Source organism: Heterodontus francisci, chromosome 22 (assembly GCF_036365525.1).
Source record: "Heterodontus francisci isolate sHetFra1 chromosome 22, sHetFra1.hap1, whole genome shotgun sequence".
NCBI classification, from domain to species: Eukaryota; Metazoa; Chordata; class Chondrichthyes; order Heterodontiformes; family Heterodontidae; genus Heterodontus; species Heterodontus francisci.
Genome location: NC_090392.1, coordinates 49,683,856 through 49,697,657, shown reverse-complemented (window position 1 = coordinate 49,697,657; position 13,802 = coordinate 49,683,856). Strand labels below are relative to the sequence as shown.

Sequence of the window (13,802 nt, the reverse complement as noted above, 5' to 3'; positions counted from 1 at the left end):
AGGACAAAGCAACACCCCATTTACCACCTTCAACATTCACTCCCTCCACCTCTGGAGCACAGTGGCAGCAGTTTGCACCATCTACATGATGCACTGCAGCAACTCGCCAAGGCTCCTTCCACAGCACCTTCCAAACCAGGGATCTCTAAAACCTAGAAGGACAAGGGCAGCAGACGGATGGGAACAACACCAAGAGTTCCCCTCCAAGCTACTCACCATCACCGTTCCTTCACTGCCACTGGCTCAAAATCCTGGAACCACCCCTCCCACCCAACAGAACTGTGGGTGTACCTACACCACATTGACTGTAGCTGTTCAAGAAAGTGGCGGCTCACCACCTTCGCAAAGTCAATTAGGGATGAGCAGTAAAAGCTGGCCTTGCCAGTGATGCCCACATCCCATGAATAAAAAAGAAAAAGATACATGGGTTTTGTACCTTAAATACCAAGATTGTTAGCGTATAATATCAAAGCATCATTGGCCAATGCACTGATGCCATATCAGCAACCTCTACTGCCTGCATGCTATATAACTGATGTAAACATGACGTTTGGTGTTCAATAATTAAGAATGAATAGAATGTGTAAAGTTGAGGATGTTGACCTCGCGGAAGAAAAAGTAGGGCTAATCATTCCACTTCGGATTCACATTTACTGGTTTTGATTAAATTGTCGACTGCAATGTGTTGTTTCCTAGAAAGGTGGGGGTGGGGGACATGCAAAGGACTTGAATTTCTGAAGGAAGGTACAGCATGAAAAAGTTTGAAAACCTCTTCTATAGCAATGAAAATTGTTGTTTCTATAGCATGTTGGCACGTCCCTAATCCATTCAGCGATTGGACTGGTCCAGTATGGGTTCACAACATCCCTGCATGTTGAGCCACCAAACGCAGGCATTTTACTGTAGGGGTGCACCCAGCAAAGGCTCAGGCACTACCACTGAATTTACATATGATCGAGGATTATGCACAGACCATGTGTGCTCATTGCATCTCTCTATTAATATATACATTGAGCATGCATGACGATTTGTGGTAAGGTACATCCTATACCCCACCAAGATAATAATAACTACAGGTGTAAGATATAAACTGGCTGATCTCCAGTAGCATTGCTCTTGCGTAGTTCAGGAGGTGCAACTGTGAGCTGCTTTGTTTCATTGAAGATTTCCAGTTGCTTTGAGGGCTTTGTGGGCCTAGGTGCACTTAGACACCTCCAAGGCTCAGATTGCACCGTTTTCCTCATGATTGTTTGGGGACTGTGTTGCTGTCTAAAAATTAAATATTTGAGGGACGGGGCAGGTTCAATCTCTTCCCTGCTCCTGTGTCTGTCCTATAGGTGGCTGGTACACATGATCATAATTAGAGATTAGAGGGCCCTGGAAGATCTGCCGTGTGATTACCGTGTATCTGCATTTTACTTTTTTTTGTGTTTCTGTCACCTTGTTTCTGGCAAGCTCACACACCCTGTTACTCTCTGATTCTATGAATCTCACTGTCTCTTTTTCTGTTATTCTCCCTTCATCTTTCCTACATTACAATGGGGACTACCCTTCAAAAGTACTTAATTGCTGTAAAATGCTTAGGGATGTCCTGAGGTCTTGAAAGATGCCAGTCTTTTTTAAAAAATCTTTATTTCCCTTATTCCCAATCTTTCTGTGTTTCTATTCCTTTCTCCTCATTTTTGTTCTTCCCACACTCTTTCTCTGTCTTTTTTTTTCTAGTAATCTCTTTGGGATCATAGTTGTTGGAGGGAGTGAGCAGAATAGGTTGGAACAGCTGGGGGCAGCAGCAGAAGGGGAGAGGAAAAGAGTCCTCAGCATTCATGCATCAATAGTCTGCATGCATTGTTGACATCTGTCCTTAGGAAATTAGGCCTGAGCTGGGCTGGACCCAGAAATGCCAAATATGTGGTTGACTCCTGAGCAGCAACCTCATATCCTCTCCATTACAAAGACCAACTTTGTAACATTGCCTGTTTCCACCCTGTTTCGGTACATCTCCTGCCAAAACCCTCATGTATTCTTTGTCATCACCAGACTTGAGTATGCCAGTGCTCTCCTGGCCAGTATCCCATCCTCCACCCTGTAAGTTTCAGCTCATCCAAAACAATGCTGCCCGTACCCTATCTTGCACCAAGTTCCACTCATTGATCACTCCTGTTATTTTTGATCTACATTGGTTCTCGGTTCCCCAATCCCTCCAATTTAAGATTCTCATCCTCGTGTTTAAATCCCACCATGCTTTGCCCCTCCCTATCTCTGTAACCTTCCCCACCCCATAACCCTCCGAGAGCTCTGCATTCTTCCAACTTCGGCACCTTATGCCTCCTCCACTCTCTTCATCACCATTGGTGGTTCTGCCATCTGCCATCTGTCTAGGCCCTAAACTCTGGAATCTTTCCCGAAAGCTGTCTCCTTTAAGAGTCTCTTCTTTGACTAAGCTTTGGATCATCTCTCCGCATAACCCCTTCTTTTGTTCTGTGTTGACTTTTGTCTGATTAAGCTTTTGTGAAGCTCCTTGGGACATTTTTCTGCTATATAAATAAAAGTTGTTGGAAAGTGGAAATAGCTACCTCAGCATTATATATGGACACAAGATCATGTACAGAAGGAACTGACTTACGGTCACTATTGCGAGTGGTATATATTGCATCCATAAACACCTCTTCCTGTATTTAGACACCAGTATTAAATCCAAATTGTGTTGAAGTGTGGATTGTGGGCTAGTTCTGATGACATCACTGTGAACCATTGTATCTCACGGCATCACCACCTTTCCATCAAACACAGAAAAATGTTTCACAGAAGTGATGTCATCATATGTGGCATTAATGGCACCACTGGCCATACTGATTAACTCTTAAATTGCTGAAACTCCCAGGAAAATGACGGGTCCATGACCTCACACTTCCCTACCTCTGTAATCTCCTCCAGCCCTACAAAAGTATACCCCCCCCCCCCACTCCCACCTCCCCCCCCCAAGATATCGGCGTTCCTCCAATTCTGGCCTCCTGCGCATCCCTGATTTTAATCGCTCCACCATTAGTGGCTGTGCCTTCAGCTGCTTGGGCACTGAGCTCCGGAAATCCTCCCTAAACCTCTCCACCTCTCTATCTTGCTTTCCTCCTTTAGATGTTCCTTAAAATCTATCTATCATCTGCCCTAATATCTCCTTATGTGGCTCGGTGTCAACTTTTATTTGGCAACGTTGCTGTGAAGTGCATTTTGTACATTAAAGGCGTTATGTAAATGCAAGTTGTTGTTGTCAGAGAACTGAAGGAAGTATGCTTGTATAATAAAGTATCATTTTGAGCCATTTTCACTTTTGACTGATAAGATATTGATCAGCACATTTGTCAATAGAAGGCCTGACTAACCATTCTATCTTCCTACGGCCAGCCACTGTTAATTGGAGAGGGGGGAGGGGAAAGGAACAAACCACAAAAGCCCAACATATGTTTTCTGGAAAACAATTCCAAGAGGCACATTACAATAAGGAAACTGCCCCATTTGTAAAGTAGTGAAGTGATGTACAGACTGAAATTTATTAGACTGAGTTTGGACCATGAGCTTTATTTCCAATTTATGTTCCAGTTTCAGCTTTCCAGCTAAAGGCAACTTCCCTGATTTACATTGAAAAGAATTAGTCAGGCTCTGTCTTACTAGGATCAAAGCCTGAGGTCTGCATACATTCCCCTGGAAACTGAGTTAGGGGAAAAAAGGGAGAAAGTAAACTCCAGCTAGCCCTGACTGCTGCTGATTCTGCTATTGACTCTTAGGAAGAGATGCAGACGTGAGGTCTGCTTTCAGGCTTCAGCTAGTGATGTCCTTTTACACGTACAGCTTCCATAGTGCATAGTGTGGGAGCAGTGTCAGTGCCTCATCTCCCTGCATTTAATCTGCTAAAACCACACCCTTATCCCCATGTAAAATAGTTCACCCACAAAAGATCTGCACGGAAGTCGCTGTCCCGCAGCCCGAGTGAGAAATGCTAAATATGTACCTTGTCAAGGAGGCTTGCGAGTGTGTGGCGAGTGAATTATATGATTTTCATTTCCTCGCAGAGGCTGTCCATAAGACTTGTGTCACTTACAACCTACAGCAGGGGTTACAGGTTACGCAGGAAGTTAAAGTCTACATAGGTTATGGCCTATACGAAGGTTACGGCCTACACAGACAGTTACGACCTATGCAGGAGTTTACGCACCAACTCCAGAGCCTGCAATTCTCAGACAACACACATTTAATCTGGGAATATAGAGCAAAGATGACATACACCATTTACTGTTGGAACGAGAACCCAATGCTTCTAAGAGAGAGGTGGCTGCCAAATCTTACTCTCTGTGAGTTTCCCACCATCTTTGGTGAAAGAATATAACCTGTTTTCCTGCATCTCAGCATCTGAGAGAAAGCAGAGCTCTCCGCTTATCTGTAGGTTTGTAATCAATCTTACTCTCATGCTCAGAACATCCTGTGAGTGCCAAGATTAGGAGGAATAAGAGGAAAAACACCCTGAAAATATTTAATTAAAAACAAGCTCTACACGCATTCTGACTATAACTTAAGACTTTATTTTAACCTCTTTGTTTTTCCTGTAACTTTTGTGGCTCTGTATTCCCATGATCTGTCTCTAGAAACCATATGCAATATCTAAAAGTGTTTCACACATTGCTAGTGATTAAAATCCTTTAGCTCATTTCCTTAGACTGTAGGATTCTCTTCCCAGCCCCTTGAGCTGATTGCATTTCTCCTTGAAGCAGTCAGACAGGGAGGAGGAGTATAGAGAGTCACAGAGCCTGGGGGAGGATTCTGTTCCTCTCCCTAGTGAGCAGGGACTGTAGTGCCCAGCATGGTGCTTTCTGTCCGGCCTAGAGGGAGGGCAATCCTGCTGATGGAGCCAACTAAAGACCCAGCTGGGGCCTTGGAAAACTCCACAATGCCATTTACTACGCTTTTGGATTAGACCTACTACCTAGGCCTCAGTAATGACTACCTGCAGGCCCCGCTGCTAAACCAATGACCAATGATTACTGGGTCTTAAAGCAACCACTCCACATTCCTGGGAATGCCTTTCCTTCAAGCTCTTGCCGTTTGAATGGGCTTTACTGAAAGCTCAGCAGACAGCCAATTAAAACAGGCTCACACCCAATGAAACTAACTTCCATTTTCCTCAAACTTGGTGAAAAAAGCATTTAATCCAAAACTGACATGGCTTCAGGCAAGGCTTTCCTACATTCTTAAAACTTTTTTATATTTAAAAAAATTTCAACAAGTCAGCAGAGAATGTTGAGGTAAAAGTTTGTTCGGGTTTACTTGTACAATTTGTTTAATTTCACTACGTGGAGCTGGAGGAAAATAAATCTTCTAGGTATTTCAAGTTTGTATCTTGCACAGGCCATGTCCAGCCACACCTAACCCATGTCCCTCACTCATTGGCCACTGATCAGGGTTCAGATGGAAGTGGTTGGGAAAGGCATTGTCTACTGAATGCATTTCATTGCAAAGCACAAGGCCCATTGTCTGTCTCACTGCTTCCTCCTGTTTGGTGTATTTATTAAATACCTGAAAACATACATATCGTGTAAAGCAAGGCGACAGCTCACTTAACATCTCCCCCCATTATTATTTCCATTGAAATCAGCTGGAAGAGATATAAAAAGGGCTGCCGATATGCTATTGCTCATTTTACACAATCCCCCCAAAAATGCCATGATCTACCCCACAGTGTGTTCTACAGGAAAAATAGTGAATAGTGGTGGAGGGAGGAAACAGGTGCTGGAAACGAGTGAATGGTGTAAAAGGTTCAGGATGATCGGTGCAAGGCGGTAAATGGACACGGGGCAGTGAGTGACAGAGAGGAAGTGAACACGGGGCAGTGAGTGACAGAGAGGGAGTGGACATGGGACAGTGAGTGACAGAGAGGGAGTGGACACGGGACAGTGAGTGACAGAGAGGGAGTGGACATGGGGCAGTGAGTGACAGAGAGGGAATGGACATGGAGCAGTGAGTGGACATGGGGCAGTGAGTGACAGAGAGGAAGTGAACACGGGGCAGTGAGTGACAGAGAGGGAGTGGACATGGGGCAGTGAGTGACAGAGAGGGAGTGGACACGGGCAGTGAGTGGACACGGGGCAGTGTGACAGAGAGGGAGTGGACACAGGGCAGTGAGTGGACACAGGGCAGTGTGACAGAGAGGGAGTGGACACGGGGCAGTGAGTGGACATGGGGCAGTGAGTGACAGAGAGGGAGTGGACACGGGGCTGTGAGTGAACACAGGGCAGTGAGTGACAGACAGGGAGTGGACATGGGGCAGTGAGTGACAGAGAGGGAATGGACACGGGGCAGTGAGTGACAGAGGGAGTGAACACGGGGCAGTGAGGGACCTGCTCCCCTTCCCTGGTACCTTGCCATGCAAACACAGGATATGCAAAACCTGCCCTTTCGCCTCCTCCCTTCCCAGGACCCCAAAAGCTCCTTCCAGGTGAAACCGCATTTTTCTTGGTACTTTTTTTCACTTTAGTATACTATAGTTGCTGCTCATGATATGGTCTCCTTTACATTGGAGAGATCAAACACAGATTGGGTGATCACTTTGCTGAACACCTCCACTCAGTCTGCGAGCTTCCGGTCGCCTGTCATTTTAATTCTCCACTTTGCTTCGACTTTGACCTCACCGTCCTCTGTCTCCTACTTTGTTCCAATGAAGCTGTATAGAACCTAGGGAAACAGCACTTCATCCTTCAATTAATCACTGTACAGTTTTCCAGACATGACATCGAGTTCAACAATTTCAGATCATAACTACTGCTCCCACCCTTTTGGACAGCAATTGCCGATAATGATTCTGCTATTGCCGTTTGCAACTCCTCTGGACCCATCTTTTGTTTCTTTACTTGTCCCGTGACCCATTTCCTTTCATCTTGCACCATCATCGCTTTTGCCAGTTCATCTCCTGCCTTCCACCCGATCACAGACCTTTCCTTTTATTCTTTCCTCTCCTCCCCCTTTCCCTGCTTCTGCACTGATATATCTCTAACTTTTTTCCTGTTCTAACAAAAGGTCACAGTCCTGAAATGTTAACTCTGTTTCTCTCTGCACAGATGCTGCCTGACCTGCTGTATCTTTTCAGCATTTTCTGTTTATACTTCAGATTTCTAGCACCCTCAGTATTTTGCTTTTTAAATTAATTTTCATTCTCAGATGATGCTGTGTAAGATGCTGGATATTTTATCAGTGTATTTTTTTAAATTCATTCATGGGATGTAGGCATCACTGGCCAGGCCAACATTTATTGTCCATCCCTAATTGTCCTTGAGAAGGTGGTGGTGAGCTGCCTTCTTGAACTGCTGCAGTCCATTTGGGGTAGGTATACCCACAGTGCTGTTAGGAAGGGAGTTCCAGGATTTTGACCCGGTGACGGTGAAGGAACAGCGATATAGTTCCAAGTCAGGATGGTGTGTGACTTGGAAGGGAACTTGCAGGTGGTGGTGTTCCCATGTATTTGCTGCCCTTGTCCTTCTAGTTGGTAGAGGTTGCAGGTTTGGAAGGTGTCTAAGGAGCCTTGGTGCATTGCTGCAGTGCATCTTGTAGATGATACACACTGCTGCCACTGTGCGTCGGTGGTGAAGGGAGTGAATTATAGATGGGGTGCCAATCAAGCGGGCTGCTTTGTGCTGGATGGTGTCGAGCTTCTTGAGTGTTGTTGGAGCTGCACCCATCCAGGCAAGTGCAGAGTATTCCATCACACTCCTGACTTGTGCCTTGTAGATGGTGGACAGGCTTTGGAGAGTCAGGAGGTGAGTTACTCGCCTCAGGATTCCTAGCCTCTGATCTGCTCTTGTAGCTACTCCAGTTCAGTTTCTGGTCAATGGTAGCCCCTAGGATATTGATATTTCCACCTTACTTCTCTGAAATTGGCTTTTTAAAGTAGGCTTATAGTGCACAGAGGAGATGTAAGTGATCCTAGTGCTCCCAGTCTGGCTGTATCTCTGGGACTGATATCCTTGCTGTATCCTGTGCTCCTGCTCTGACTGTCTAATGTGACATGGTTTAAGGATAAATTTTGGCCAGGAAACCAGTAGAACGTCCCCTGCTCTGCTTTGAAGAGTGCCTTGGGATCTTTTACACCCATCCAGGAAGGCAGACAAGACTTTGGTTTAATCTCTCATCCAAGAGATGCCACTCCAACAGTGCAGCACTTCCTCGGTACTGCACTAGCGTGTCAGCCTGAATTATGCGCTCAAGTCTCTGGAGTGGGACATGAACCCACGACTGATCCATACAGACCAGGATCGGCAAGCTGTGCTGAGTTGGCTGATTTCCCTGGGTGCCAGTTGATGGTGCAGTGACTGGCCTCATTGCCTTGGATTAGGAAGGGGGGAAGATCAGCCAGAAATCCCACTCCTGATCACTGTCTACAGACCCTGCTGAGCAGAACAGATTTGCTGATGTTTAGTGAGCAGAGGATCAGGCTCACCGGCAATGTTCTCCATAATGGAACAGCTCAGGCTTGGGAGAATAGCTGGCACCCAAGGGTCAAGATGGCATCATCATGTCATAACTGCACTAACAACATCACACCAGGGCACTTCATAGAGCAGTGAGAAGACAATTAGCAGTGATGGAAGAGTTGGAAGAGTTGTACAGTCTGAGAAATGGGTTATTGAGGAGTCTCTTAACAAAAGGGAGGCAAATACTAGGGTGACAAGGTTTGGGCAAGGCTCTCCAGATAGTAGTGCTGAGATGGCTGCATTCTGTCCCACCGGGGGAATTGTCAGAGGAGGGGTGTACAGAAGGCCCAAGACAGAGGACTGAAGGGTGGGGGCTGGGATGCAGGGCTGGTGGAGGTTGCAGAGGCCAGGAGAGGTGAGGCCATAGGGGGATTGTAAACAAGGACAAAGATTTTGAATTTTGTGTGCTGGGAAACAGTGGAGGTGGGCTGGTATCATGGGCAAGGGAGACTCAGTGCAAGACAGGATGTGCACAGTGGAACTTTTGGATGAGTTTATGTTGGCTGAAGCTTTGAGTTTGGTGCGGAGGGTGTTGGAGACGGCAAGTCTTAAGGTAACAAAACTTTAGCTAATGGTTTCAATGGCGAGCGAGTGAAAGAGAAGGAGAGGAAGGGAATAGGTGTGAAACATTTTAATCACAGCAAATAAAACATTTTATGATCAGGAAGGAATTGCAATATTGACAGCTGTGGTTTCAGCTGTGGCTCAGTGGGTAGCACTCTCACCTCACAGTCAGAGGGTTGTAACAAGTCTCAGTTCAGACATTGAGCACAAAATTAGGCTGAAACACGGGTGCAGCACTGAGTGAGTGTTGTCTTTCGTATGAGGTATTAAACTAAGGCGCCATCCGTCCTCGCAGGTGAACATAAAGAGATCCTATGGCACTATTTCAAGGAACAGCAAGGGAGTTCTCCCTGGTGTTCTCAGCAATATCATTAAAACAAATTGTCTGATTATTATCATATTGCTGTTTCCCTACATTACCCAGGGACAACACTTCAAAAGTGCTTCAATGGCTGTTAAGCAGTTTGGGATATCCTGAGGTTGTGAAAGGTGCTGTGTAAATGCAAATCTTTTATTTCTGTTTTGGTTAAGTGCTGGCTCATGATTATGTTATTTAGAAATATATAAAAATTGATGGCACAGGAGGCCATTTGGCCCACTATGTTCATGCCAGCCTAATCCCACTTTCCAGGTCTTGGTCCCAGAGCCCTGTAGGTTATGGCACCTTAAGTGCATATTCAAGTGTTTTTTAAATGCAATGAACGTTTCTGCCTCTACCACCTTTTCAGGCAGTGAGTTCCAGACCCCCAACATCTGCTGGGTGAAAAGAAATTACTTCTCAACTCCCCTCTAATCCTTCTACCAATTAATTTAAATCTACGTCCCCTGGTATTGATCTCTCTGCTAAGGGGAATAGATCCTTCCCATCCACTCTATCTCGGCCCCTCATAATTTTATACATCTCAATTAAATCTCCCATCAGCCTTCTCTGGAAACAACCCCAGCCCAACCAATATTTCCTCATAGCTACAATTATCCATTCCTGGCAATATCCTCGTAAATCTCCTTTGTACTTTCTTTAGTGCGATCACATCCTTCCTGTAATGTGGTGACCAGAACTGTACGCAGTACCTGGCTGCGGTCTAACTAGTGTTTTATATAGTTACAGCATAACCTCCCTGCTCTTATACTCTAAGCATAGGCCAATAAAGGAAAGTATCCCGTATGTCTTCTTGACCACCTTATCTACCTGTCCTGCTACCTTCAGGGATCTTTGGACATACACTCCAAAATCCCTCTGCTCCTCTGCACTTGTTAGAATCCTACCGTTTATTGTGTATTCCCTTGCCTTGTTTGTCCTCTCCAAATGCATGACCTCACAGTTCTCCAGACTAAATTCCATTTGCTACTAATCTTCCCACCTGTCTAGTCCTTTGATATCTTCCTGCAGTCTACAGCTTTCTTCCTCATTGGCAAATTATTTTACCATCTACAAATTTCTTACTCATGCCCCCTAAATTTAAATCTAAATCATCGATATATACCATGAAATGCAAGGGACCCAGTACTAGGTCCTACGGAACCCCATTGGAAACAGCCATCCAGTCACAATAATACCTGTCACCCTGTTGCTTCCTGCCACTGAACCAATTTTGGATCCAACTTGCCATTTTCCCTTGGATTCCCATAAGCTTTAAATGTTCAGACCACCCTGCCATGTGGAAATTTATCAAAAGCCTTGCTAAAATCCATGTAGATCACATCAACCACGTGGTCCTCATCGATCCTCCTTGTGAACTCCTCAAAACATTCAGTCAAGTTAGTCAGAAACAACCTTCCCTTAACAAATGTGCAAAGCACTATCACAAGTTTGCACTTAGAGGTACAGGGTGGCATTCCTGAGGGCCTGTGCCACTGGATGGAAAATTGTAGGTCCTGCACGCTTGAAATTTTTGGATGAGGTGCTTACTGTGTACGTGGTCCCATTGGTGGAGCAGGTAGAGTTGCCAACCCTTCAGGATTGGGCTGGAGTTTCCAGGAATTACAGATTAATCTCCTCGATACTGCTTCCACAACCATGGAGAAAAATCATTGGGGCATTGAAGACATACTTTTGTCATTTTCTTTGTACACCTTTTAATATTAGTTATAAAAATAATGGAGATGGGAAAAATGTTGTTTGACTGACAGTCAAGAAGCATCTATCAGGTAAGGGAGTCTGTTCCCTCTTCCAATTGCTATGGGAAAGCAATGTTTCACAAGGGTAGATGTGTTAGGTGACCAATGGCGGGAGCGTGAGGGTGGGGCTAATGGAGGCAGGAGGTCCATATGGCGAAACCTCCTAGAATACATCCAACCATTGTTGGTAACCCTGGGTGCAGGGTCTCGGTGAATTTTGTCCATCATTCATCACCAGGAGGCGCCCAAGAAATGTTTCCTCCCTTTATTGTGTGGAAGCATCTGACCTCTCTCAGGTCACACTGTGTGCCCAGTCTAAAAGGTGGGGTACATTTAAAGGCATGATACAGGATACGCGTGATAAGTGGGCTCAACCATGTGTAAGCAGAAACCTTACCAGCTGCTTTTTGGTTATTGAAATGATGGAGCAGCCATGCTGAAACCAGACCAATCGGTGTCAAAAGCAAACCTGGTTGGCCACCATCCAACCTTTGCTCTGTGACCTCCCGCCAGGGACATGAATCATGGTTATTACACTGCAACCCAGCCCTTGGGTATTAGCGCCCGCACATGCTGCGTCACCTCTCTGAAACCAGACACATTCCCGGGCATGTAATGTAGAAATTCCCCAGCCCTCTAACAAACCTCTTGTTTGAGAAAACCCCTGCGAGTAATAAATAGGGAATGCTCATTTATCCAGCAATGTCTTCAGACTGAATTTATGCAGGCAATGCCTGACTGAGGTCTTGCTATAAAACTAAGGGTTAGATTCCATTTTCATACTGGTCCTGATACCTGGCTGAAAGAGAATGAGACAAACAAGGGGATTCTTTATCAAGCACCAGCGACCTTGGTATATAGTTTAGCTTCAGAGGAATGGAATCAATTCCTGGACCCAGGCTGTTCCCAGTGCTCAGCAGTGCGGAGAGAGCTAGTTCCCCGTTCACACACTCCTGGGCGACACATCTCCCATAGGTCACCATGCCAATTGGACACACACTGCATTCACTGCATAATGAACATCAGAATATTGACTGCTGCAGCACTAGACGTGTCTGTGGGCATTGCCCTCCTGACAATAGAGGGGGCTGACTGACACTGTATTAGAGATGACACGAGATAAAATAGCCATAGTGCTATCTTGGTTCAAGCGCACAAGAGAACAATTGACAGGCGCGTTTGTGCAAGAGATTTGTATCATGTTTCCAAGCTCTGCATAAACTGAGCTGCAACTTCTAAGATTTCAGACAGTCTTATACCCAACTGCACCCCCTCCCCCCTTCACAGAAAGTAAACAGCTTAAAAACTGTTTCCAGGGCAACAGGAAGTGCCAGGAATCCACACAACATGGCACTCTGTTGTCATAGAAAGGGCTTTATGCATCACTGTCCGGACAAGGGGGTGTTTACTCTGTGAGTGATTATGGAAACAGCTTGTTTTTTGAAAAAGGATTTTGCATTAATGTATTTTGTAAGAACTGAGCGGAGTAAACCAGGATCATCACTGAATCATGCTTCACATCAGTGGTAGCAGTTTAGGAATAATGGAGTAATATACTTCATATTCTGTACTGTACACAGGGACAGTGGTATTCGGAGCAAAGGGGTAGCATGCATACACCTTGTTATGTATTGGACACACAGGCTCACATTATCAAGAATAAAGGGACACGCTTCACATACCTGCTTAAAAATGGTCTATTTCAAAAGTTTAGTTGCAGCCACAGCCTGTCCCGGATGCACTGGACCCTGACCCTTGAGTAGAGAGACCTCCTTCTGCTGAATTACATTTTTGGTAAATGCTGTTCACCACAAGGGCGGTGCTACCAGTCCACTCTGAATCGCAGCATGCTGGGAGGAATGGCTGAGCTTCAGTCTGTAGAATGAGGTCAGTAACTAAACCATCCAACCTTCTGAGCAGTAGCTTTACAACATTGTCAGAAACACTATAAGATGGCAGCTTCCCAGAATGCACTGTGGGAAGGAGAAGGGGCATCCTGTTTACTCATGGACCAGGCTGGAACAGTTACACTAATTAATGGCCAATTATTGGCCGCCTGGGTGCATTAGTCTGAGTTACCTTCAGGATGGCAGCAGAAGCCAATGGGAGTGACAGTAGCCTCTGGGGTGGCACCATTCAGCCTCAGTGTACTTGTTAACCTGCTGGGTGTTGCTGTTAATCTCTGGGATGCCACCATTAGCCTCTGGGATGGCACTGTTAACCTGCTGGGTGTCGCTATTAATCTCTGGGATGCCACCATTAGCCTCTGGGATGGCACTGTTAACCTGCTGGGTGGCATTTGTTATCCACTAAGATGACACTTTTAGCCTCTTGGTGCAGTAACTTGCAGTATACCCTGAGATGGTGCTGTTAGCTTCTGGGTAGCAGCCAGCATTATTTAGACGCTTTATGAGCTCATACCTGATGGGCTTGAGCCACCTGTGGAGGCTGATGTTCACTCTGTCAATCTTCAGATGACCTGCTTTAACTTTAATGGGTTTTCTCCTGTCTGAACACTGCTTTCTGAGAAGCAGTTAAGAGCCAGCAGCGTGAAGCCAAGCCTTCCCTTTGAAGACACAGAAGCATTCTTACAGACTGACAGTTTCTGCA

At 45.5% G+C, this 13,802-nt stretch overlaps 1 protein-coding gene across 1 annotated transcript in view; it reads right to left on the bottom strand.

The window, feature by feature from the left end:
• cdon (cell adhesion associated, oncogene regulated) overlaps positions 1–13,802 on the bottom strand; it is a 176,471-nt gene that overhangs the window by 123,236 nt on the left and 39,433 nt on the right. The window lies entirely within an intron of this gene.